At 43.4% G+C, this 27,939-nt stretch overlaps 1 pseudogene; it reads right to left on the reverse strand.

Moving 5' to 3' along the window:
* Nucleotides 1-23,165: 23,165 nt before the first annotated feature.
* On the reverse strand, nucleotides 23,166-25,954 carry LOC141072947 (uncharacterized; annotated as a pseudogene).
* Nucleotides 25,955-27,939: the final 1,985 nt, after the last annotated feature.

A 27,939-nucleotide genomic window follows, 5' to 3' on the forward strand; every position in this document is an offset into this window, starting at 1 on the left:
ATGCCCTGGACAGGTGGGTGGGCCGACTCTTGGGCGCCGGCACTGGCACAGGTTCCCTCATAGTGCAATCAAGTGTCTCTGATGGTGGGTGGGGGTGCACACCCGCCGTCAGACACACCGGCGTACTATGAGGGGCCCTGTGCCAGTGCCGTCACCAACGAATGGGCCCCCCCTGCTTGCTAAGGATCACAGCACTTGCAAAGTTGAAATACTTACCTCTCCCTGCTCCACCGCCGTGACGTCTTCCGCGTTTCCTGACAGTGACATTCTGGTCAGCGTGATGACATCACGTCTGTATGCCCTCTGCCTAAACAGTCCAAGTGCAGTGAGATGGAAGATGGGGACGATGAGGAGTCCAGACTAGTACAGGGATTCCCTAGCGAGGAGACTTATTTAATTTTTTTCAATGTTGGTACAGCTATTTTTGGGGAGCACTATACTCTGGAGAATGATATATGAGGCCCACCATAAACTGGAGCATTCCAAAGGTGGACATCAGACACGGGAGCAGCATTTACAGGGCCCATTATGCACTGGAGCATTAGAAATGAGGCCCATTATATATGGAGCATTATTTGGGCCCATAAGACAGTGGAGCTTCATCCATGGGGACCAACATATACTGTAGCATTATGTGGAGTTCATCATATACTGTTTCAAACATTATATGGGACCAATGATTCTGTATGGAAAAATATATGGGTCCCATTACTCTGTATAGCGCACTATGCGGTGGCCATAATACTGTATGGAGTAATATACTGTCCGTTTTTGGAGCTATTGGAGAATTTAAAATGGATATCAGTCATGAGATGTAAGAAGTGAAGTATTTTTCATTATACTATACCGCTATTTCTCTGCCGTATCAGAGGATCATGAATTGTGGCATGTGTTAAAGAAGCCCAGTGACACTCTTTGGCCCAGTGCCCACGAAAATCTGGAGCCAGCCCTACCCCCCCACAACTTTAGCCAAATAACCCTCAGTTTTCAATGCCTAACTATTATTATAAAGTAAATTAAGGTTGACAAGCTTAAGGAATAAGAATTGATGTTTTTGGCATTAAAATCGGCACTCTAGGAGTGTTTTCTGTCCTCCACTCACTGCCGACTTTTCTTCCCCATTGACTTGCATTGGGTTTCGTGTTTCAGTCGGCCTACGACTTTTCACAATAATCGGCTGATTTCGTTCTACCCGACTTTTGTGAAAGTCGGGTTTCGTGAAGCCCTACTCGACCCGAAAAAAGGCAAAGTCGCTCATCTCTAATTGGTAACTGTGCAGAAAAAAAGGAATAAAAATATTTTTGCTTTTAAAAAAGCACTCTGCACAGCAGTGTGCAAACAGCAATGCAGCTATCAGGGAGCCTTATAAGGCAGCCTAATAACCAACAGAGCTGCTGCACACAAATATATCTTCCCTTGTCACTGCACACTATACTGTTGTGTTGTACAGTGACATTCGCTATCAGCAGAAGCAATTTTTTTTTTTTGCCTGCCTAAACACTCTCCCTATTGAGAATGAGCAGCAGCATCCTCTCCCTATGCTAAGATCGGCAGAAGTAAGATGGCGGTCGGCTGTCACGGCCTTTTATAGTCACTGTCACGCCACACAAAGCCAGCCAATCACTTCAATGCCCTTCTCTAACATGGTGGGGGCCGCTGCCTATGTAATCGCATTGCCCATAGTGTGCGTCCTGGATGATTGGATGAGAAAAGGCGCTGGAAGCATTGTGGGTAACGCAACTTTGGCGCTCAAGTCGACGACCTCATGGCCGACCTCACGCTATGGTCGGGTTTCGATCGGTGAAACCCGACTTTAGCCAATGTCAGCAGATTCTGAATTTGGCCGACCCATTTCACTTAACTCTAATTACAGCCATACCTCATTTATATCATTTTTTTATGTTTTGTCACTTTTATAGAATAAAAACAATTTTATATAAAAAATAACTATTTTTGCATCTCTTTATTCTGCGAGCTATAACTTTTTTTTTCACTGATGATGCTGTATGGCAGCTCGTTTTTTGCAAGACAAGATGATGTTTTCGACGGTACCATGTTTATTTATTTCTGTCTTTTTGATCGCGCGTTATTGCACTTTTTGTTCAGTTGTATGATGATAAAGCATTGTTTTTTGCTTTGGTTTTAATTTTTTTTAAGGGTTTCACTAAAGGGGTTAACTGGTGGGACAGTTTTATAGGTTGGGTCATTACAGACGTGGTTATACTAAATATGTGCACTTTTATTGTTTTTTTTATTTACAAAAAAAAGAATTTATTAGGGAATATTTTTTAGTTTTATTATTTAATTAGGAATTTTTAAAAGTTATTTTTACACTTGTTTTCTTTTTTACTTTATTATTTTGTCCCAACTTTTTGTCCCAAAAAGTGTCGTTGATCTGACACTTTGCAGTGCACTGTGTCAGATCAGCGATCTGACAGTCACTGTAGAGGCTTTCTCAGTACCTGCTCTCAGGCACCTCCCTGCAGGACCCCGAAGGCCCCCACGACCATATTGGATATGGGGGCCTGCGTGATTCTTCCCTATGCCCCTGGTACATGATCGCAGTGTGCCAGGGGTTAATGTTCCGGGTGCGGTCCGTGATATTGGGAGTAAATCCGGTGCCAGCAGCCACGGTAATTCTAGCTCCAGTACATACACTAAAGTCTCCCATCTCTATTGTGCACACATAGACAGTACAGTGAAACTGCAAATGGTCATTAAATGAGTTCATTTTGTGAACAAGGTGGTTCAGTGATTAGCATCATTGCCAGGCTGGGGTCCTGGGTTCAAATGCCATCAAGGCCAACATCAGCAAGGAGTTTGTATATTCTCCACATGTTTGCGTTGGTTTTGTTCTGGTATTCCAGCTATCTCCCACACTCCAAAGACATGCTGATAGGTAATCTAGATTGTGAGACCCAATGGGGACAGTGCTGATAATGTCTGTAAAGCTCTATGAAATTTATGGAGCTAAATAAGTAAGTAAAATCAATAAATAAATACATTTCTCACTACAGATCACCATAGAAAGCATGAATCTGTCAAAGAATGTATGTGAGAAAGTTATCCAGATAAAAACTGTGGAAGAGGAGTATGTGACCAGAATGAATACTCATTTCCAGCAGATGATACCAATATGAAACACAACAAGAAGTCAAAAAGCAAGAATTTAACTTGGCCTATGAAAAATTTTGCAACAAATTTTAAAACATTGTGAAGTGTATTTGAGTTAAAAATGTTTTGAAGATGCGACCATGTACCACAACTGCAGTGTACACAAGTATGGTACAGTGAAACCGCAAAGATCATTAAAGCGTTTATTTTGCCTACTTTCAGGAATATTTTGACTACAGATCAGCTTAACAAACATGAATCTGTCAATGAACGCATGGAAAGAAGCTCATGTTGTGGACTGTGGAAGAAATTTATGCTACCAGAATTAACTCATTTCCAGCAATTAGGACCAATATGACACAACAAGAAATACAAGATGTCAAAAAGCAAGTGTGGCGCCCCCAGGACTATGGTTGCCACAGTGGCATTCCCTTCCTCCTAGGGAGTGTGATGTCATGCTTGGAAGCAATGAAGGGTCTCTCTATCAGGTAAATCCAGGACATAGCACAGTTCCCCAGGCCAGCAGAGGGAGCTCTGAACCAAACTGAGGGAGGAGCTGCTCTCTGGGGCCAGGAAAGGGAAGTTAGTTCAGTTCCTGTGAAGAGGGAAAAGAGTGCAGACCTGGAGAGAGGAGCTGGAGGATTGAGCAGAATTCAGGCTCACTTCTAGCTGTAGCGCATGTTCCGGAGTCTGGTATCCGAGGTTGTATGGATGCTGATGGTCCTGCAGCAGAAACCAGAGGAATGAGAGGCTGTAAATGCTCTGTTCCCACATAAGACTTGGAGGCACAGCAGCGTGTGTGTGAGCCAGAAAAAGGAGGCTACGGCTGTCTGCCATATGAGGGAAGTTCTAAAAGAGAGAAAGCAAGAGGAACTTCAGTGTAACTCGGTACTGCAAGTGCCTCAGATAAGCGCTAGAAAGGAGACTGCACAACCCATCTACATAGAGAGATTCCTAAGTTGCTTTCAGGCTGATCAGCTCGCGTTCCATCTGTGATCTGGATCCTGGGCTGCACTTACAAAGCAAAGTAAAAAGGTAAAGGAAACTGCACCCTGTTGTGTCATTGCCTTCTTCTTGCAACCCCTTCAGCACTGCTACATCTCTGTGCCTAACACTGCACCTTCTTCCTCAACATCTATTACTACTGCCCTGGGACTACAGCTCTACTTGTGGGGAGCTCTTACATCTTGCTGCCTTACACCATCTGTCCCAGAGGATCTGCCTACAGCGTTGGCTTAACCCCTTCATTGCCGAGCACCACAGGTGGCGTTACGTATCATCCACCTATAAACTTTATTCAGCCATGTTTCACCCCTTTTGCATGGACGCCCAGGGCCATGGACCGGGTCACCGCCACTGTGACACATCTCTCTGAGACACCAGCCTGGTACCGAGTACCCCACTGCCCTGGCGGGCAATCCACTAGAACTTGATGGCCATGTCTACATACCTTATTTGATTCTCTCTTCAGCTTTTAAGTGGTTTTTAGACAAAGTACTCCCACAAACACAATTGCAGATTATAAAATTCAATTCTGTTATTAAAAATGTACAGTATTATCACAGGCATGGGTGCATGAGAATAGAAAAATGTGTGTGCACATAGTACTATCAGCAATATGTGTGCATAAGAGTAGAATTTTTTTTTTACGCACATGACATGACTCCCACATTCACTTTTGCAGATTAGAAAAACTTTTGGGTAAACACAGTACTATCACAGACAGAGTACACATTGAGTGCTTTTGGAAAACTTTGCAAAACCTAATACTGTCCCTAACTAAAGCTGCACCCTGTCCCTACGCTAAGCAGGTCAGAAATAAAAAAATAATAACCTTGAACCAGGAAGAACAGGTACAAGTGGATGAGGAGAAAGTTGACATGGCAGTGTAAGTGGAAAAGGCAAGGGAGGAGTAATCCAACAGTTTTGTTTTTTGTTTTTTTTTGTTTTTTTTTCTTTTCCTCTTTTTTATGGAGCTGACTTAAAACAACCTAGAATTAACAAAACTAGGAATCTAGAACCAGGAGGCGTAGATAAAAAAGTGATGGAAGAGGTGGATATGGCGGTGTAGATGGAAGAGACATGGAGGAGTAATCCAACACTGTGGTTTTTGTTTTTTTACCTTTTGATTTTGTGTTTTTATTTATTTAAGAAACCTGACTTAAAAGAACAAAGAATGAACCCAAAATAAACCAAACAGCTACAACCATTGGGGTGAGGTCCAACTGGAGGATTTGGTAGAAAGGTGGATGTGTTAATGTAGGTTGAAGAGGCAGCGGATGAGGTAGTCAACACAGCTATTTTTTATTTGGGAAGGAGGTATGCAAAGGAAACAAATGGCAAATAGAATTGAATACTGGCTTGGTGGGGCTGGTATAGTTGTTTAGATACAAAGGTATCGACAAGTCCTCTGGGATCCACGTCTGGTTCATTTTAGTGAATGTTAGCTTCCCCATGCTGGCTGTGGACTGGTGCATACACCTGTCTGTGATCACACCCCTTGTCGTGCTAAACACACATTTCAACAGTATACCTGCTGTATGGCAGGCTAGCACCTCCAAGGCATAAAAGGCAAGCTCAGGTCATGTGTTTAATTTGCAGACCCAGAAGTTAAATGGGACAGACTAATCAGTTAGTAAATGGAGACATGTGGAAATGTACTTTTTCACCATGTTAGAAAAAAGGGAAGAAAGTTCCAGCGCCAGGAATGGAAGATTAAAAATCCATTTTATTGTGCCAATGCATATTAAAATTCCAGCAAGCACAGCATATCAGTCGGATGACTGCAGAACAACGCGTTTCGACGCCTCAGGTCTTAATCAGAAGTTAAATGGGACAGACTAATCAGTTAGTAAATGGAGACATGTGGAAATGTACTTTTTCACCATGTTGTTATAAGGCTGCCTCCTGCTAACATGGACCGTATCAGATGGTGGTGCTGGTTGTTGTGACATGCTCATAGAGTTTGCCAAATTTTTACCATGTTAACCCTGCCTACCAAGGTGGTTGGGTGCTAGCTGCTGTTGGGGCAGTAATCAACCCTCCAAGCCATGTGTGGATGACAGGCCTGATAACAGTATGAATTGGCTCTGTTCCTTCTGCTTCTCCTCCTCCTATGCCAACACCTAAGTGGTATAAAAACAGTGAAGATGGCGTCATCGACGCTGATCATGATGGTGGAGTATTTGAAGCAGCGCAACATGTCACACGTCCCACATGGAGGCTCACTCTTTCTTAGTGAAGTGTGTTGTGAATTCTCTTACTGCTGAGTCATGGCTCCCTATGGTGGTTGCTGTGGGTAGTGGAGCTGGCTGGATTGACAGAGGTCTGCCACCTGATGATGATTGGAGATCTGGGGTTACTGATTCGAGTATTTAAGTCAGCAGGCATCCTTCAATCCCTGCTGGTGATTAGTTTTCCTGTGCATTCTGAGGTCTGATGTCTCCTGCTCTGATCCTGCATTTTTCAGTTAAGTTGTTCATTTGTTATTCCTTTGCATCTGATCTGGTTTTGCCTTTTTCTGCTTGTTGTGAGGGTTCAGCGTGCTCCCTGCTGTGGGCAGTGCTGGATCCCGCTCCATATGTTACAGCTTGTCTCAGTTTATTCAGTCCCATGTTATATTAGTCTCTTTAGCTTTGCTGCCAGTTCATACCAGAATGCTGATATAGTGGGGGCGAGGTTGTGAGACCTCAGTGTTTTTTGGTACATCAGTTGTGTTGGATTTTTTAGGGTTTTTGCGTGATTGCAGACAGTGTCTTTCCTTTCCTATCCTATCTAGTCAGTTTGGGCCCCATCATTTGCTCAGTTTATTTTCTGCCTGTGTTTGTGTTTCATCTTGTCTCACCGACAATATATGTTTGGGGGCTATCTATTTCTTTGGGGTTCTACTCCGGGGCAGTTTAGATTTCACCATTCTTGCTTTAGGCCTAGCTAGTTCTCCGGCTGTGCCGAAGCGTCTAGGGCATCGTAGGAACGCTCAATGGCTACTGTTAGTTGTGTTGTTAGGATTAGGGGTCTGCAATCCACTAAGTTACCAACCCTTCTGGTTTCCTGGTGGCCTAGCCTATTCCTGCCATCCTCCTCGGTGACCTGTTCATAACAGAAGTGGTGTTGTTCCACAGAGCGACTCATCAGTGCATACTGCAGCTGAAACTCCTCTATTGCCTGCTGCTGTTCTCAGAGTCTTTCCAGCATTTACAAGGTAGATTTCCACCTTAGTTGGTACATCACATATGAGGAGATGAGCACAAAGTCAGAAGTAATGCTGCAGCGCAGACAGACGAGCAGAAGCAGGGTGAGAATACCCAAAAGCACAATTTTCATTGTCGCTTGTCAGAGGAGGGAAACACTTACTGTTTCAGTGTCTGGCATATACTACAATGTAGAGTGCTAAATGTATGATCTCTTCTTTTCTAAATTACAAATCAACAAAAAGGGTATCTCTACCTTCCTGACAGGTGTTATCCCTATAATAGGAACAAGCATCTATTAGATACAGTATTTATGGCACATAATTTCAATATGCAGTAAATGATTCGTAAGGTAATGCTTTGATAATATTATGGCTTGTGAGGTTGCTTCAAACTGACAATGTGGCCCTCGGACCCAAAAAGATTGGGCACCCCTAGTATAATGGATACATTTTTTAACAGGATTCTATGTGAAGAAATTGTAGTTGACTACTCTATTAACAAATGGTAACTTGTGGTTATGACTCGATTCCAATTCGTTATAAAAGTTCAACAATGAAAACAACAGAGATATCCATTAGTGTCCATTCTTTTATTATACTATGGCATGCTGCACTATTTTGTCATGTGCATATTTTATTTGCTTTATCAATGTCCATGCTAAAAATGGGGAAAAAATACAGTGTGAAACCAAAGTCTCATAATTAGTAAGTTTTCAAGCAAGGACTGTTAAAGAGATATTCCTGCTCTACTACTTCCCCATTGAGAGGTGGAGTGAGGACATGATGTCACATCTACTCAAAGCTGCTGAATAGGACAGGTACTAATCATGCACATGAATTGGCAGGTATTAGTTAATATAATATGTACCTGTCCTACTCAGAAGAATAGGATATGTGCTCCATACCTGCTGACCTGGCAAGTATCAGCAGACATGAAGTCACCGACCTCATTTGCCTCCTCGTGTGGAAGTGAACTGAGCCTGAAATACCCTTTTAAAGACACCATGTCTTCAGAGTGAATGTCTGAAATACAACTTTAATACTATACCTAGCCGCTTTCCTCACTTTCAGATACAGAGGTGTTTTGTACTCATTTTCTGGTCTGCCTCTGGTTTCTGGTGAGGGAGCTGGTTGTGCTAACAGAGGAGTTGTGAGTTCACTTTCCGGGCTCCCTCTGGTGGTGGCAGGAGGTAGTGAAGCTGATCTAATTAACAGAGACCTGCCACCTGATAATGAGGAAGATGAGTGGACTTCTGGAGTCTCAGACTGGATTTAAGACAGCCGACTTCCTATTCCCATGCTGGTGATTTTTTCCTGCCTCCTGAGGTCTTAGTTTCCAGCTCAGTTCCTGTCTTCTCGAGCTAAGTTGTCTTTGCTAATGTTCACAATTGATTTGGTTTGGTCTATTCAGTTTTTTGTGCGGTCAGCCAGCCCCGGCTGGGGCTGTGCTGAATTTCCACTCTTATGTCACTGTATGTGCCAATTTGCTTTTTGTCCCTTATTAGATTGGCCTCTTTTTGATCTGTTCTCAGAATATGCCAGAGTGCTGATATAGTGGGAGAAGTCTAGTGACTTCAGGGTATTTTTTGCTATCAGAAGTGTTGGACATTTTTGCAGGGTTTTTTGGCATGATTGCAGACAGCATCCTTCCTTTCCTGTCCTTTCTAGCTAGTGTGGGCCCCATCGTTTGCTCAGTCTATTTTCCTACCTGTGTTCATGTTTTCATCTTGTCACACCATCAATACATGTGTGGGGGTTGTCTATTCCTTTGGGGTCTGCTATGGGGCAGTTTTAGATTTCCCCTTTTCTTGCTTTAGGCTTATTTAGTCCTCTGGCTGTGACGAGGCGTCTAGAATCATCGTAGGTACGCTCCACGGCTGCTGTTAGTTGTGTGGTTAGGCTCTGGGGTCTGCAATCTGTGTAGTTACCAACCTCTCTGGTTTTCTGTAACTTGACTTGGTCTTGTTTTCCTCCTCGATGACCCATTTATAACACAGAGGTGAGTGAAGCCTGTGATGTCACTCGCAAGATTGTCAGGTATGGTGTATCATGTAATTAGAATATTTGGCTCTATACCAGCTGATCAAACATGTGACTTGGTAAGTATCAGTTGAAGTGATGTGTACTTGCACTTTTAGAAAAAATTGATAGCAATTGATTGTTAGGCAAGATATGTCAATCTTATCGAGTGTGAGACAAAATACTCCATTTTCTCTCTACTGTATTTATCTTTTCACGTGTTCTTGTTTCATGGTGATCAACAGTTAACACTAGTGTTGAGCGATACCATCCGATATTCAGAAATATCGGATTGGATTGGATCGGCCCGATACACAAAAAGTATCGGGTATCGCCGATTCCGATACTGGAAGTCCCATTCAAGTCAATGGGACAGAAATATCAGAATTAAAACCCCTTTCTTGCCTTTTACATCCTGTTCGGGAGGGGGAAAGAGTGTGGGCTGTGTGTGGGTGGACACTGTGCGTGTCTGTGTGTGCGGGCGGGGTCTGTGCAGGCCTCTCGGGGGTCTGTGCTGACTGTCGGGGGCCTGTGCCAGCTGCCGGTGGTCTGTACAGGCCTCTCGGGGGTCTGTGCCGACTGTCGGGGGCCTGTGCCAGCTGCCGGTGCTCTGTACGGGCCTCTCAGGGGTCAGTACAGGCCTGTCGGGCGCCTGTGCCAGCTGCCGGTGGTCTGTACGGGCCTCTCGGGGGCCTGTGCCGGCTGTTGGTGGTCTGTGCCAGCTGCTGGGGGGCCTGTGCCGGCTGCCAGTGGTCTGTACGGGCCCCTTGGGGGCCTGTGCCGGCTGTTGGTGGTCTGTGCCGGCTACCGGGGGCCTGTGCCGGCTGCCGGTGGTCTGTGCGGGCCTGCCGGGGGTCTTGTGTGTGTGCAGGCATTGTCCGATGGGACTACAAGTCCCATCGGGAGATGCCTGCTGCAATGACAATGATTGACACATTAGCCAATGATGGGACAGTAGTAGTCCCATCATCCGGCTAATGTGTTGAATGTAAAGAAAAAAAAAACATACTGCATACATACTACATATATACTACATTCATACAACATACATACATACTACATACATGCTACATATATACTATATTCGTACAACATACATACATACTACATACATACTACATATATACTACATTCATACAGCATACATACATACTACATACTACATACATGCTACATATATACTACATTCAAACAACATACATACATAGTACATACTACATACATGCTACATATATACTACATTGATACAACATACATATATACTACATACATACTACATTCATACAACATACATACATAGTACATACATACTGCATACATACATACAACATGCTACAGACATACAACATACATACATACATACTGCATACATACTACATACATACTGCATACAATATATTCATACAATACATACATATAGACATACAGTACATATAACATAGAGTACACCATCACTTGTCACTTTGATCCCCGAAGCCAGTGTCATTTGTGGAAAAATATGAAAATAACAAGCAAACAATATACTCCCTGATCCACAGAAATCCACAAGTGTCCCAAGCCGATCTCCCGTAGAGAACAGCAGCATCAGCTGATGCGACTGGTCTCTACGGGGCTCCAGGAATCCAGTGACGGGAGGTAGGTATCCTTCCGCACTGTATTTCTCCGCCACTGTAAAAAATAGTCCCTGGTCTCACTTTATGGCAAAAGCTGCGTGGGAACTTTCTCACACAGCAATATTATATCTTAATATAAGATAAAGACAACCTGTGAAACACAATATGATCATTCCAGTTATTGTAGATAAAGACTCTATACCACTCATGTAGCAACATATCATATCATAATTACCTTTCTAAACCTTAAAACTAGAGATGAGCGAATATTTCAATGTTTAGTTCAGCTCACGATCGGTAAACTTGCAATATTTGCCAATTTAATCATCAATTAAATCACCTAATATAGACGAATATACACAGCACAAAAGCCAGTATTTCCCACACTGTGACTGCGTGGGAAACACTGGCATTGCGCTTCTGATCAGCTGTGAAATCATCCCCTCCGGTCAGAGAGCCGCATTTCCCAAACTGTCAGAAGACAGCATGAATGCTCAGTTGTGATCGGAGGTATAAAGTTTACCTCCGGTCACTGGTGGCAGCTGATGGGACTATAGCTCCCATCATCAAACACCTACTGCCACTAATAAAAGTAAGAGCAGGAACAGCGGATGGAAGTATTCATCAGCTGCTTCTGCGCTGTAAATAAATAAAAGCAAAACCTGGGTGGGTTCCCCTGCATTTTTGATAACCAGCCAGGCAAAACTAACAGCTGGGGGCTGCAACCCTCAGCTGCCAGCTTAAGCAAGGTTGGCTGTCAAGAATAGAGGGGTCCCAACGCCGTTATTTTAATAATTTCAAAAAACTGTGTGGGGTCCTCCCCATTTTTGACAACCAGACTTACTAAAGCAGACATCTGGGGGCAGGTATTCTAAGGCTGGTTAGGAGCCATGGATATTGAACCCCCAGCCTAAAAATAGCTGCCTGCAGCTGCCTAGAAAAGGCACATCTACTAGATGCACCAATTTTCGTGCTATGCCCAGCTCTTCCTACTTGCCCTGTAGCGGTGACAAGTGGAGTTCATATTTCTGGGGTTGATGTCACCTTTGTATTGTCAGGTGACATCAAGCCCACAGATTACTAAATGAGAGGCGTCTGTAAGATACTTATCCATTACTAATCCTATTATTATTTTCCTTTATTAGAAATAAGACTAAACACATTATTCCATTTTATTTAAAAATAACAAACACAGTTATACTCACCTAACGTCTAATTCCAAAGAAGCCCTCATTCTCCTGTAATAAAGCTAAAATAAAAAAAAAGCACTATACCATACCTGTCTGTCATTCTGGTCCATGCCGTAATCCATGTCTGGTGGATTAATAGTTTTCAACCTGGACGGTGCCAAGATGCAACCATCCAGGCTGAGAACCACTGGTAAATGAGCTGCTGTGAGTGCAGCATCAGTGACTAGCAGTGACACCATCAAGGTTATGTCCAGGTACTGAGGCTGCGTTCCCAGCTGGGCTGAACTGCTGTGACCTCGGTGAGATCCCCACTAGCACTGTGGGAAAAAATCACTGCGTTCACCACAGTTGAAGCTCAGTGGCTTCACAGCAGATCATGGTGAGAATTTCTCACCGTGATCTACGATGAAGTCACTGAGCTTGAACTGCGGTGACCTCATCACTGACTTTTTCCCATGGTGCTAAGGTCACAGTAGTTCAGCCCTGCTGGAAATGCAGCCTCAGTGACCTGAGGTAACCTCAATGACATCACTGCTAGTCACTGAGGCTGTGCTCACAGCAGCTCACTCACCTGTGGTTCTCAGCCTTGACGATTGCATCTTGGCACCGTCCAGGTTGAAAACTATTTCTCTACAAGACATGGATTACGGTGTTGTACAAAACGACAGAGAGGTGAGGGATATTGTTGTTTTTATCTTTGATTCATTACAGGAGAACGAGGGCTTTGGTGCAATTTGGTGAGGTTGTAAATGGATCACCTCCAGGGGAGTTTACTCGGTACCGGACCAGTGTCATAAAGGGATGTGTCATGGTGGCAGTGACCCAGTCCGTGGCCCTGGGTGTCTATGTAGAATAAGAGGAATAAAGTTTATGTGTAGATAAGTTTGTGATGCCACCTGTGGTATCTGGTCAGAAGGGGACCAGCGCTGCAGTGCAGATCCTCTGGGACAGATGGTGTGATGCAGCTGAGGTGTAATAGCTCTCCACAGGCAGTGCTGTAGTCCCAGGGCAGTGGTAGTAGATTTTGAGGTAGATGGTGTAGTGTTCAGGCAGGGGATGTAGCAGTGTTGAAAGGTTAACGCAGGAAGAAGGCAGAGACACAGCTGAATGCAGTTCCAAAGCTTTACTCACGTTTCTGGCATACACAGATGCCCGCTTCAGTGCTGTGTCCTCCAGGTGAGGGACTCAGCCAACTCCCAGGCAGATGAAGTACACCCTTCCAGCACTCCCTTCCGTATGTGCCTTTTCTGGACGTCTCCTTACTAGTGTTAATCTGAAGTACTTGCAGTTATGAATTACACTCAAGTTCCTCTTCCTTGCTGTTACTTAGAACTCCACTCGCATGACAGGTAGCTGTAGCCTACTTCAGGGACTCCTTACAATCATGTCCCGGCTCACACACGTTGCTACTGTGTCGTCGAGTCTTAGTTGGGAATAAAGCGGTTACAACTTCTATTCCTCCGGTTTCTGCTGTAGGATCATTAGCATCCACACAACCTCGGATACCAGCGCCCGACCTTTGGCACTTAAACTTAGGGAAGGGCTCTTCTCTAGTCCCAGTCCCCAGCTCTCCTCCACACATCCCAATCTTTTCTTTTCTATCCTTCTGAAGAACTGATCCTTCTGTTCCTCGCCTTCCCAGCAGCTCCAGCTCACAGGAGACTGCTGCATAAACGTCATCTCTCTGCTTCCCCCTCTGGGGAGCTGATCCTGACTTCTTATCAGTTCTCCCACTCTCTAGTGCAAAACTAAACTCCACCCACCTCCCAGCACCCTTCATTAACCAAGCAGGTGTCATAGAGGGTGCCCTGCTGCTCTAAGGTTTTTGTGCTGGGTGCAGGTGCTGGAGTCTGGTCAGGTGTCTCCATCTTACCTGGGAAGTGAGATACTACACCTCAGGAGTAGGTGCAGTACCTCTGTGGTGACTGAACCCTCAGGGGCGCCACATAAGTATGGTTTAATTAAGATTATTAAAGGAGTCTGTGTCAGTCTTTTAATTAAAAGACTTTTTTTCTGTGTGCCTGTATTTTCTTACAATGTGACTATTGTGTTATTAGTGGGGACATCTTATTGATACCTCTCCATTACTATCCTTGGGGCTTGATGTCACCTGACAATACAAAGGTGACATCTAACCCCCCAACTATTATCCCACTTGCCCCTGCTACAGGGCAAGTGGAAAGAACGAGGCTGAGTGCCAGAGTTGGCACATCTTAGAGATGCGCCTTTTCTGGGGCGGCTGAGAGATGATGTTTTTAGCCTGAAGGGGCCAGTATCCATGGCCCCTTCCTAGGCTATTAATATCAGCCTGCAGCTGTCTGCATAGCCTTGGCTGGTTATAAATTATAGTGGGACCCCACGTCATTTTTTAGGATCCCCCATTTTAATAGCCAGTAAAGGCTAAGTATACAGTTGTGAGCTAATACTAATAGCCTGAGAAGCTCCATGTGTATTACTCCCTTCCCAGGGTATAAACATTGGCCTACAGCCATTGGCTTTCCCTCTGCTAGTTGCAAAAATTACGTGGAAGCCCACACCATTTTTTCAGAAAAATACCATATATACTCGCGTATAAGCCGAAATTTTCAGCCCATTTTTTAAGCCTGAAAGTTCCCCTCTCGGCTTATACGCGAGTCATATATGCCAGGGGGTTGGTGGGGGAGGGGGAGTGGGGGAGTCAGATCATACTTACCCCCCAGCGCCTCTCTGCAGCCCCCCTGCTTCTCCCACGGTCTCAGGCACCTTCCTTCAGCAGTCACGTGGTACCGCTCATTAAAGTCATGAATATGCGCATATTCATGACTTTAATGAGCAGTACCACATGACCGCTGAAGGAAGGAATAGCTGCCGGAGACCATGGGAGAAGTGGGGCTGCAGAGACAGCGCCACTAGGGGGTAAGTATATGCAATATTCACCTGTCCCCATTCCAAAGCTGTGCACCGCTCTATCCTCCGTGTCCTTTGACTGTGATGTTCAGGTCAGAGGGCGTGACAACATAATTAGTGCACACCACACCCTTTGCCTGAATAGTCACTGACAGAGGACCTGGAAGACAGAGCAGCACACTGCAATGGAAGGGGGACAGGTGAATATCTCAGGTGCCGAGGCCCTGAGCCAGCGGTGACACCGGCACCTGTCCCCCATAGCGTGCCAGTTTGCCCGCCTGCTCAGGACACCGTCACCTGGCCCCCAATGACAAGAGGTGAGTATGTCATTTTTTTATTTGCAGCAGCATATGGGGCCTATTCTATGGAGCATCTTATGGGGCAGCATATCGGGGCATAATCTATGGAGCATCTTTTGGAGCATCTTATAGGGGCATAATCTATGGAGCATCTTATGGGGCTATAACATTTATGGAGCAGCATATGGGCATATTATTCTATGGAGCATCTTATGGGGCCATTATTAACCTTTGTGCAGCATTATATGGGGTGTATTTTGTATGGAGCATCTTATGGGGCCATCATGAACTGTATGAAGCATTATATGGGGCTCATGATTCAATATGGATATTCAAAAACATTTAACCTACTGATGTATCAAGTAATTTTACTTTTACCCATTTTAAGAATAATGCTCGTGTTACCGATCACAAATCCGAATGTACTATATTCGTGCTGAATTTGTTTGACGATCGTTTTCCGAACATATTCACTCATCTATACTCTAACATAGCAAGAACAGTGATCAAATGTTTGTGATAACTTGCAATCAATTCCTTACATTGGTGTTAAAGAATTTAGATCAACTCAATTTGGCAGAATTGTTTTCTTTAGGTTACATTGGACAGTTTTCAAGAATGAGCTGCCTGCCATAGCATATTAATTGAGTCTAAGTCAGGAATTTGACTCAACCCCTCCAAAATCTTAATTTTGTTTTTTGTTTGTTTTTTTTTATTTGAGTGACTCATTGGCGGATTTGATTTTGTGCTTCAGATCACTACTCTGCTTTATAAAACAACTGCGCTTGAGCTAAAGCTCACAAACTGATGAAAGTACATTCTCCGTTAAGATTTTCTGATAGAGAGCAATTTTAGTTCTTCCATCAATTTTGGAAAATTGCCCAGGAACTGTAAAATCAAAGTAACCAAACACCATCACACTACCAGACATTCATACATTCCAATGTCTGTGGCTGCATCTGTAGCTCAATCTCTTTAAAATGTGGCATCATGTGCTGCTTATTGAGACCTGCTACATATTTATAGGCAGTTGTTTTTTTAATGATCCTAATTACTGTTTAAAAACATAAATAAAAAATGTTTAAGATATATAAGCTAATTGCCTCACTCTCCCTTGTACAGTAATCCCACGCTCTTCCTAGACTTCTATATAATTGATATACAGGGTGGACCATTTATATGGATACAGCTAAATAAAATGGGAATGGTTGGTGATATCAACTTCCTGTTTGTGGCACATTAGTATATGGGTGGGGGAAAACTTCAAGATGTTGCTATCAGTGTCTCAAGAGTGGGAGAAGAGGGTTGCATTGACAATCCAACACAATGGGCAGCAATGGGCAGCACTTTGAACACATTTTATAAGTGGTCATAAACTTGTAAAATAACTCATGAAAGAATAACGTTACATAAAAAAAAAAACACCATTGTTTTTCTTGTGAAATTCTCAATAAGTTTGATGTGTCACATGACCCTCTTGCCATTGTAAAAAATAAAGTTTTATCCATAATGGCCGACTTCAAAATGGCAGCCATGGTTACCCCATCTTGAAAAGTTTTGCCCCTCCCATATACTAATGTGCCACAAACAGGAAGTTGATATTATCAACCATTCCCATTTTATTTAGGTGTATCCATATAAATGGCCCACCCTGTACTATAAAAGTCATAGTAAAATCCACCATAAAAGTTAAAAGAAAAATCACCACTATCAAAAGCATCATTTGAGTTTTGGCAGTCAGTGCTTGCTAATATTATTCCGGATGGCCAAATTCCCAGAAACACCAATCATGCAAAGTTTGATGTTTTGCTTATCTCTGTTTATGAATTTTGTACTTCAGGAGAGATACTGATATTCTCTTACTGTAAAATATATTGCACTATAAACACTTTTTGAACCATCATACATAGTATTTGTATTATATTATTATCTATTTTAGCCCAAGGACTATATTTGTTGAGCTTGAAAAATTTTAATATATTTTGCTAAAACCATCAAGGAACAAAATAGTTTATATATTGCAATGCTGGAAAAACAATAGTAAATGCGAACCAAAAATATGTACAGAATTTTCTCACGAGAAAATGTTTTCAGTACTCCTTTGTACCCTTGTATAATCTGTGACATTACAATTGGAATTCATCACTCTAGGAGCTGCATCTGATGTTACAGCCTAAAGCAGAAGTGAACTAAAATAAACAATCTGCTCAATTCTGCCTAAACTAATGCGACAGTGATGAAGTCTCTGCACAGAGAGAATTGAAGTTGTTTCAAAACACAACACAGGAACATTTTGGAGATTTGGATCTTTTAGTGTTTGATAATACATGGAAACACATAGGTCCTTTCATTTCATTTATCTATACAGGATATAAGAAGATAAAAGCTTGTACTACATTCTGATGCAAAAAAATAATAATTAGAATTTTAGTTAGCAGAAAAGAACAGAATAGAATCTAAACTGAATGGTTATAAATTAAAGAGACCTGTCAACATGTAACTCATACTGTAATTTTTATACAAATTGAATCCAAAATCTATTAATATTCCCTACCAACCTTTTCCTTTAACTACGTTTAATATCACATAGCATATTTATAATATTTTTAACAAGTCAATGCTATTATACTTAATTTATTTGGTATACAATTTAGAAAGATTTTATAAAAATATTGCTACATGTATCATTGAAACATTCCAGGCATTTAAAACCCAGGTTTGGTTCTACTATTCCATTTCACAAATTAACAGTTGTATCAAGGGAGCTTATATTCTCAAGGACTTCATTCAGTTTCTCCTCCAGAACTTTCTCAATAATGGAATTGTGATTTCTGTGATATCCTCAGAGTTGAAAGCTGAGATTTGTCAAGTCCAGTTGTTGGCTCCCTCTGCTACTCCAGGGTCCAAATTATTTTTGCCTGTGTATCTAAGATTGTGTCTGTTATATGTGTTTCATGATTCCGTCTTGAGTGGTCATCCTGTGGTCACAGCTACTCAGAAAATCATCGCTAGAATTTTTGGGTGGCCATCTATGAATAATGAGATAAAGATTTTGTATCCACTTGTGCTTTAAACAACCCTATGAGCATTCCCATATGTAATTTGTATAAATTTTGGGCCTTTAAAAACGAATCTATTGTCATGTTTTGCATATCTGTTTTTTGAAATTGATAAAGAAGCCAGTATGGTGTTGAAATGCGTTGTGAATTAAAAAAATCCATTTATCATGATCAATGTTGAAGAATTGATTTACTCCAGCAGCGCAGACCCCCTTACATGTTTCGTCCAACTGGATCCAATATTTGCTGGATATATCCATCTGTCAGGGTGCATCAGCAGCTGTTTTTCTTCTTAGAATCATAGAATGGTAGAGTTGGAAGGGACCTCCTGAGTCATCTGGTCCAACCCCCTGCTCAAAACAGGATTCACTAAATCATCCTAGAGAGATGTCTGTCCAGCCTCTGTTGAAGACTTCCATGGAAGGAGAACTCACCACCTCTCGTGGCAGCCTGTTCCACTTATTGATCACCCTAACTGTCAAAAAGTTTTTTCTAATATCTAATCTGTGTCTCCTCCCATTCAGTTTCATGCCATTGCTTCTAGTCTTTCCTTGTGGAAATGAGAATAAAGATGATCCTTTTACAATGTGACAGTCCTTGAGATATTTGTAGACAGCTTTTACATCTTCTCTCAGTCTTTTTTGAAAGCTAAACGTTCCCAAATCCTGTAACCGTTCCTTATAGGACATGGTTTGCAGACCGGTCATCATTCTGGTCGCTCTTCTCCGAATGTGCTCCAGTTTGTTGATGTCTTTTTTAAAATGTGGCGCCCAAATTTGGACACAGTATTCCAGATGAGGTCTGACCAAAGAGGCGTAATAATGACTTCACGTGATCTAGACTGTATGCTTCTGCTATTACACCTCAGAATTGCATTTGCCTTTTTTGCTGCTGCATCACACTGTTGACTGATGTTCAGTTTATGATCTATAACTATACTCAAGTCTTTTTGACATGTGCTGTTGCTTAGCCCTATTAGTCCCATTCTGTATATGCTTTTTACATTTTTATTGCCCAGATGTAGGACTTTGCATTTTTCCCTGTTAAAACCATTCTGTTAGTTGCTGCCCACTGCGCCAGTTTATTTATATATTTTTGAATCCTCTCTCTCTCTATTAGTATTAGCTATCCCTCCTTGCTGTATGTCATCAGCAAATATAATCAGTGTACCCTAAATTCCTTCATCTAAATCATTGATAAAGATGTTGAACAATACAGGGTCCAGGACAGAACCCTGTGCTACCCCACTTGAGACATTCTTCCAACTGGATGTGCAGCCATTTACAGCCACTCTTAGGGTCCGATCACTAAGACAGATATGAATCCACCTAACAGTCGCCTTTTCCATTCCTTACTTAGTTATTTTTTTCAATAAGAATGGTGTGAGATACTTTCCTTGATCCACTCAGTCAGTGATTCTGTCATAGAAGGAAATTAAGTAAGTCTGACATTACTTATTAGTTACAAACCCATACTGACTCTGGTTAATCACTTCATTCTTATCCAGGTACTTACATACATGTTGTTTAATAATTTGTTCAAAGTTCTTTCCTGAAATAGAAGTCAGACTCACTGGCCCTGTCATGCCTACATAGGAGTTGTGCCTGTCACAATTCTACCAAGTGAGCGTAATCAGCCATCGCCCACTCTCCCTCCATAGTGTATCACCATAGTGTGGCGCCCCCAGGTGTACAGTCGCCACAGTGACATTACCTTCCTCCTAGGGAGTGTGATGTCATGCTTGGAAGCAATGAAGGATCTCTCTATCAGGTAAATCCAGCATACAGCACAGTTCCCACTCCAGGCCAGCAGAGGGAGCTCTGAACCAATCTGCTGAGGAGCTGCTCTCTGTGGCCAGGAAAGGAAAGTTAGTCAGATCGTGCAGAGAGGGTGAAGAGTGTGGACATGGAGAGAGGAGCTGGGAAGGATTGAGCCAAAGTCGAGCTCACTCCTAGCTGAAGCGCATTGACCGGGCCCCGGTGTCCGAGTCTGCAAGGATACTTAAGGTCCCACAGCAGAAACCGGAGGAACAAGAGGCTGTAAATACTCTGTTCCCATCTAAGACTTGGAGTCACAGCAGCAACGTGTGTGAGCCAGAGAGAAAGAAGGCTATGGCTGCCTGCCATATGAATGGAGTTCTAAGTGAGAGCAAGCAAGAGGAACTTGAGTGTAATTCAGAACTGCAAGTACTTCAGATTAGCGCTAGAAAGGAGACTACACAACCCATCTGAATAGAGAGATTCCCAAGTTGCTTCCAGGCTGACCAATTCCTGTACCATCTGTGATCTGAACCCTGGACTGTACCTTCAGTATAGGTAAAAGAAACTACACTCTGTTGTGCTCTTTGAATTCTTCCTGCAACCCACTCAGCACTGCTACATCTCTGTGCCTAACATTACACCATCTACCTCAACACCTACTACTACTGCCCTGGGACTATAGCTCCTACCTGTGGGGAGCTATTACATCTTTGCTGCCTTATTCCATCTGTCCCAGAGGATCTGCACCGCAGCGTCGGCTTAACAGCTTCATTGTCGAGCACCACAGGTGGAGTCACGAATCATCTACCTAAAAACTTTATTCAACTACATTTCACCCCTTTTACATTGGACACCCAGGGCCACGGACCAGGTCACCACCACCGTGACACATACCTCTGAGACATCGGCCTGGTACCAAGTATCCCACATCCCTGGGGGTAGTCCAATATCATGCGCTTTGCTCTGCACATCTAGATTTATTTATCACCTTTTATCGCAAAAACTTGCTGCATACTACAGTACATTGATATTGTGATTAGAGTTGAGCAAATTTGTTTGGATTTGGTTGCCGAATCTGAATTTGCCATATTCGTGCCATATGGATACTCTATTCATGCCGAATGTCTTTGCGATTTTGTAATTGTCATGGAATAAGCCAGACGGAGTGGGAATTGTTTTCTTGTTAACTTAAATGGGATATTGCAATTTTCACTAGTGTCCAATGGTATTCTTGGAATGAGAACCTTTTGACCACGACGCTCCCCAGAAAAAATACTGCAGTCAACGTGATTTGTGCTAAGAGTTTCTACAATTAATTGAGTGCCATTGCACAGTCCTTTCTTTGGATTTAGATTGCGGACTAGCATGACACAGCAGCCTTTCTTAAGGTTCAGCATATGAGGAGGGAGGCCCATAGGAGTTAGGGAATGTACAAATTCGATGGGGTACTGAGCTCTTTCTTCTTCTGTCTCACAGGATGAAATATTGTCGGCACTGAAGTATGATTTAGTCTGACCTCTAAGCATGTTCAACACTTGTTCATTGACTGTCAGCGTGTCACAGTTTTTAGGGCATAGTACTGCTCTGGAAGCAAGATCAGCAGGAGTGAGAGAGTTCAGGTCATTCCCAAATATGCTCGTCACGACGTCATGAGTCAGAATGTCTTTGCTCAGCTTCACAAAATCCACCAGATTCCCATCTTCAACTCCTGATCCAACAGTTAGCAGCCATTCACAAAATTCAACCTCATCAAGATTGACTCGCATGTTCCTGATTAATTTCAGTTACTTGAAGGATTTCCAGACTGGACTGCTCTTAACACACGCCTCTACAATACTAACGCGATTTCCATGAAGTACAACTGGAGCTTGCTGACAAAAATCTCCTCCAACAACAATCGGGAGCCCACCAAAAGGTTCTTCATTGTGAAGGAGAATACGTAAGCTTCTATCAACGGCATTGAAAAGATGAACGTGAGACATTGAAATTTCATCGCATATAATAAGTTTAGTATCCCGAAACTCTTGGTAGACTGAGGTTCCTTCTTTAATACTTGATACAGTTCTCTCATTTAAATGAATTGAAATTCCAAATCCAGAGTGGACTGTTTTACCGCCTGTGTAAAACATAAAAAAAAATCTTCAATACAGACATCTTAAATTTACGTTTTTCAGTATTCTATAATCGTAGTTAAAATTACCTTTTAGTAATGTAGCTGCCAAACTGGTAGGAGCAACTGTTTTTACAATGCCACCATTCCCAAGTATAGTAGATGTCAAAGCCTTGTACACGAAAGTCTTTCTACAACCTCCTGCACCAGATAAAAAAAAGCATTTTTGTGATGTGGTTGGATTATTAACTGCATTCATGATTGTTTCAAAGGCGCCTCGTTGTTCTACGTTCATTAGAAACTGCAGTTGTTCAGATTCTTGTTTCTCCCTTTCCACATCAACAATGTCACACATTTTATACGCATCTGATGGGGAAGGTAGTCCACAACTTTTGCAATCTTTAGCAAACTGTAGTAAGTGGTCTTGGATATCGGCAAGTGTTTGCTGCTCGGCCATGTATTCGTTATGAGTAAGGCCTGTTTCACACTTCCGTTTTTGTGTCCGCCAAACGGATCCGTTTCCGTTTTTTTGACGGAAACTGATGCAAACGGATCCGTTTTTTAAAAACGGATCCGTTTTTTTGACGGATCCGCGGTAACCACTAATGGAAGTCTATGGGACAAAAAAAACGGATCCTGCAAAAAAAATGGCGGATCCGTTTTTTTACGGAAACCAACGGATTTTGACGGATTTGAAAAAACGGAAGTGTGAAACAGGCCTAAGGAGGAAGTCTTCCATCATGTTATTTTTATATTTGTTGTATAAATCAAGTCCACTTGTGATGTTGGCGTGGTTCAGGATTGCAGCAAATAGCTGTCGAAGCTCACCGGGCATTCTAAATAAAGATGCTTCTTCCATTGTTTTGTCCCACTCTGAATCGTCATGCAATAATCCCATGGCCTTTGCTGCCAGAATATAGGTTTCATATGTGTGTCCTTCCACTGTTCTCAGATATTCGAATGATGTAGCACCTGTAAACAACATAAAGAAAATAATTAAAAATTATAAAAATGTCAGGATGATCTAATAACGTACAATTAGATGAATATGACTTACCCTTGATATGCATCAGGAGTAGGCGCAGGGAAAATCTTTCCATATCTTGTGGAGAGACAGAGTACATTCTTGGAAGGATCTTGTCAGCACCTCTTTTTCTTGTCTTCCAAAACTTACCGTATTTTTCGCTTTATAAGACGCTCCGGATTATAAGACGCACCACAATTTTTGAGGAGAAAAATAAGAAAAAAATATTTTTTAATAAAATGGTGGTGCCTCTTATAATCCTTGCATCTTATTGCTTACCGGGGTTGGTGGCTGCGGTGTAGAGGGGTCCCAGGCTCGCTGCTGGAGGAGGCAGGCGTGGAGTGATGCTGCAGGCCGCATTCAGGGATGAGGGGGGGCTCCGATGTGTGCTGTTGCTGCTGCAGAGTCTTGTGCTGGTGTCAGGTTTCTCCACTTGTCCGGCGGTTGGAGGCCGGTGCTGCGGGTGCTCCGGTGCGGCGTTGTGTGCCCATCGATGCCCGGGGCTCTGCCGACATTGTTTGACAGACCAGAGCCCCAGCATTTCCTTGGTTCCCTGTATATGTGCGCTGAAGTGCCGGTAAAAAAAAAATGGCCGCCGGCGCGTGCGCAGATGGGATCTCGGGACCAGTTCTCGAGAGATGAGATCTGAAATCTCATCTCTCGAGAGCTGGGTGCCGAGATCCCATCTGCGCACGCGCGGCGGTCATTTTTTTGCAGGCACCACCGCGCGCACACAGGGAACCCAGGGAAAATGGCCGCCGGCGCGTGCGCAGATGGGATCTCGGGACCCACCTCTCGAGAGATGAGATTTCAAATCTCATCTCTCGAGAACTGGGTCCCGAGATCCCATCTGCGCACGCACCGGCGGCCATCTTTTTACCGGCACACAGGGAACTGAGGAAATGCCGGGGCTCTGGCCTGTCGCACAATGTTGGCAGAGCCCCGGGCATCGACGGGCACACAACGCGGCACCGGACACACCCGCAGCAGCGGCCAGCAACCGCCGGATGCCCCGATCACAGCCTAGGTAAGGCATGTCCGCTTTGTAAGACGCACCCCTGTTTTCCCCCCAAATTTTGGGGAAAAAAAGTGCGTCTTACAAAGCGGAAAATACGGTATTTGTCCAGACAAGATGGTAGGGTATTTCACAATATAAATACTGACGTGCTGATGGATCAGTTTGGTTTTGAACGAACCATTTTGTATGTTTTGTGTCATCACGCTGAGCTTTTTCCACAGAAAGCTGCTCCATTCCATCCTCAAAGTAAACTGATTGTTGGAAAGGTAGGTGTACCGGAAGTCTTGCTACAGCATGGGAACGTGCAGACATCTCAAATTTTCGCAGCCGCCACATTGCTTCAGGCGATGCCAAATATCGTGTGTCAATGTAAGTCTTAATCTCATCCCAGTGGTAGGTGCCGGTGTTGCTGACTTTGTTCACTTGAACAATGGCTGCATCATGTCCTTTGTACACGTACTTGAAAATATATTTGACGGTCTGGATGGGAGAGCAGATTTCCACATTTATGTGTGCGCTGTATTTCTGAGAGAGGTAGGGGTTGTATGGTACAACCCAGCGGCTGTCAACTTCCACATCCCTAATCTTGAGCTTAATGCCATCTTTTCGTCTGCGGTATACTGGATAACCATCCACATTAATATTTGCTTCTTCGCTGAAGTCTTTGGGAAACTTTTTGGAGCATGTCCGGATTTCTTTTACATCTTCCATACACGGTGAATTTCTATTGTGTTCTCCACAGGGCTCATGAATCATGCAGCTGGTGACAACATCGTAAAGCTCCTTGTTAATATCCGGGTCAGGAATTTCTGCACAAACAGCATTGTCACAATCGATAGCTTCTCGAAACTTGTCTTCGTTGTCCATAGTTAAGAGCACATGGCAATGAGGAAGACCTGAAACAATAAAAGGATGCATTAAATGTGCATTATTAATCATTCCATTCTTAACATTACTGTTACGAACATTCAGATGAATGTACGTAATACCTCTTTTTTGAAATTCAATGACGAAGGTGTATACCTTTACTTGTCCCATCACTCCACCTTTTTTGCAGTCAAGTCATTTAGTAACTCTTGTAGCTTTAAGTGGAATATGGTAGATGCCAAATCTGGGTGGTCTAATGCTGTTTCATGTTGTAAAATGCCGGCCTGAATTTCTTCCCACTTTGGGTTGCAAGTGAACGTAATAAATAAATCCGGCTTTCCAAATTTTGCTACCAAAGTCATCGCATCTTGGTAATTCTGTGTCATGGCATGTTTTCCACCGGTAAAAGAAGAGGGAAGTATGACGATGCGACCCGGTCTCAGATCTTGTTGTTCAGCCCTACTGTTGATATAATCCATAAGCCCGACATATAATTCTACTCTGAGTTTCTTTTGGTTTTGTCTGTTCCAGTCCAGTCGCTGCACTTCAACCTTTAGGTAGGCATCAATTATGTATTGTCGTGTCAGCTTGCCAGAATGTAACAGCGGGTTGAAGGATTGTCGATCCTGAAGGTGGTACGCATAGAATTCCCTCATCGACACATTTCTGCTTTTTTTCTTGCTCCCCTGCATCGTGACTGATATCTTCCTGTTCTTCGTCGTCACCTTCCTCCATTTCATGACTTTTCCTTTTTGCAGTTCTCCCTTGCTTCCATATTCCAGGTTGCCATCTGTGTTCACCATACGGAAAGAGGAGTGGATACACTATTGGATCACAGTTTGGGCTATGGTACACAATATTCTGTAGTCCTCGCTGCCCAATGGGATGAACGGCAATGTCTCTTCTGATCGGCGGCTCTCTCCATCATCGGAGACAAACACAGCTGCAACTTCATTGGCTGTCGGCAAGTTGTATCGGCGATTGTCGTGTTGTCTATCCTTGGTTATCCACATTTCGATTTTATGCTTGTTCTATTCACGTTGATCAATCAAATCCTTCATCATCTTGAAAGCCTGAGCAAATGGGTTGATATCTCTGAGTAAACAGTCAATAGTATTCATTATGTCCCTCTTGCATCCTTCATTTTGCTCCTTATTTAATCGTTGAATGTTTGCATACTCAGGATCCAATATGTAGAGTTGTGAATATGAAGGAGTATCAGGTCTAAAGAAAGCAAAAATATATATTTAATTATTAAAAAAGAGTAGGAATGAATTAAAAGCGTACATTTAATTGTATTCAGGTCTTTTACCTTAGAGAAGTTGATGTACAGTGGTACACTTGTCCATGAATGACTAAAACGGGTGTCATTCACCGGAAAATTTCATTGACTGAAATCCAAAGGATGCAAAGGCAAAAGCACTGTTGTACTTTGTGATGTTCTTTCTAAAAATGTTTGCCTCGTTCGTATCTTCAGTTAACCATGCTTAAAACTGCTGAGGATATTCATTTACTTCACGTAAGTGTATAGTACCACTTCCGCAGCACAACGCAAACTTTGCACTGTGTAATTTTTCTTTCCAAAAGTGAGATGCACCGCAATCACTACTCGTAACGTCTCGCTTTCCCATGTTGTGTTCACTGGGTATATTCTCTGGATTTCTTGCTGCATACCTCGAAGGTGGTGGCAGTTTACGTCGACAGGCATTGTTGTTTTCAACTTCCGCAGGTGTCAATTTCCTTCTTCGTTGACGCTGGTTAAATATATCAGCTTCCCTTCTTTCTGTCACTCGGTTGATATAAACCTTGTGATAGCTCTCTGTCCTTATCAATCTGCTCAGGTGTTCATTGTTGATAACCAATTCTATGATTTTTTTTATATTGTTGTTGTCGATCAGCTACTGCATCGTTTTCCGGATTTTCCTGCGGCCTGTGAGATGGACCTGGCGACTCTTCTTGGCTCATTTTGTTTGGGAGAATGTGGATGCAATTAAATGTACGTTTACCTTGGCTGAAGTGGTTGAATTACATAGAAAGGAAGTGCTGCGCGTGGTAATGTGGGGGGGCGGAGCCTCGTGTGGTAATGTGGGGGGATGGAGCCTCGTGTGGTAATTTGGGGGAAAGGAGCCTCATGTGGTAATGTGTGGGGACAGAGCCTCGTGTGGTAATGTGTGGAGACGCAGCCTCGTGTGGTAATATGTGAGGATGGAGCCTCGTGTGGCAATGTGTTGGGATGGAGCCTCATGTGGTAATGTGTGAGGACGGAGCCTCGTGTGGTAATGTGTGAGGACGGAGCCTCGTGTAGTAATGTGTGGGGACGGAAACTCGTGTGGTAATGTGTGGGGATGGAGCCTCATGTGGTAATGTGTGGGGACGGAGCCTCGTGTGTTAATGTGGGGGAACGGAGCCTCGTGTGGTAATGTGTGGGGACGGAGCCTCGTGTAGTAATGTGTGGGGACGGAAACTCGTGTGGTAATGTGTGGGGACGGAGCCTCGTGTGGTAATGTTTGGGGATGGAGCCTCGTGTGGTAATGTGGGGGGGACAGAGCCTCGTGTGGTAATGTGTGGGGATGGAGCCTCATGTGGTAATGTGGGGGGATGGAGCCTCGTGTGGTAATGTGGGAGAACGGAGCCTCATGTGGTAATGTGTGGGGACGGAGCCTCGTGTGGTAATGTGTGAGGACGGAGCCTCGTGTGGTAATGTGTGGGGGCGGAGCCTCATGGGGTAATGTGTGGGGACGGAGCCTCGTGTGGTAATGTGTGGGGACGGAGCCTCGTGTGGTAATGT

The sequence above is a fragment of the Dendrobates tinctorius genome, unplaced genomic scaffold (assembly GCF_039654945.1).
Source record: "Dendrobates tinctorius isolate UK_male_01 unplaced genomic scaffold, ASM3965494v1 ptg000293l, whole genome shotgun sequence".
Lineage (NCBI taxonomy): Eukaryota > Metazoa > Chordata > Amphibia > Anura > Dendrobatidae > Dendrobates > Dendrobates tinctorius.